This window comes from Cervus elaphus, chromosome X (genome assembly GCF_910594005.1).
Source record: "Cervus elaphus chromosome X, mCerEla1.1, whole genome shotgun sequence".
NCBI classification, from domain to species: Eukaryota; Metazoa; Chordata; class Mammalia; order Artiodactyla; family Cervidae; genus Cervus; species Cervus elaphus.
Window position 1 is genome coordinate 10,906,266 of NC_057848.1, and position 677 is coordinate 10,906,942.

Consider the following 677-nt stretch of genomic DNA (forward strand, 5'->3'; position numbering starts at 1 on the left):
CCTGAGGTCACTGTAGCAACAAGAAAGAGCTCCGTGGACCAAGAATCAACACGAGATGAGAGGTTAGTCCGTGGCTTCGACTCCTGAGGAATACCACCTTACCACAAGCACCTCAAGAGGAGGCTTCTCTCAGCTCTAGGTATGTGAGAGGGATCCTGAGTTTGCAGCCTCAAGTGGAATGGACACCGCGATGCCCTGACTCGAAATAAGGCCGGATATCCCTGCAGTGACTTGAATGCAGGCTCGTCTTGCATCTCCCAAGAAGAAAGGATGTCTGAATCCCCTGTGGAGACCACAGAGAAACACCTAGTTCCCCACCTCATCGCGACCGGAGGCCTCACATCCTTTGAAAACTCCAGAGGTACGCGGAGATCAGTGCCTCCAAAGGAGACCATGCCTGACTCCTCGTGAAACTTGATAGGAGTCCCAGGATTCCTGTGGCACGTGGAAAGGGACCCTTGGTCTCCCGCCTCAGCTGGAGAGGCGTCCCAATTGCCTTGCCAAGCCTCGAGGAGAATCCCGAGTTGTGTCTCGCAACTAGGCAAGAGTCCTGACGTGGCTGAACAAACACGTGTGTGGAAGGGCCATCCCCGTCGTAACTCGAGAATATACCCAAGGTTCCCGCCGCAACTCGAGAAAAACCATGAGACTTCCCCCTCGCTGCGAGATGAGGCCCG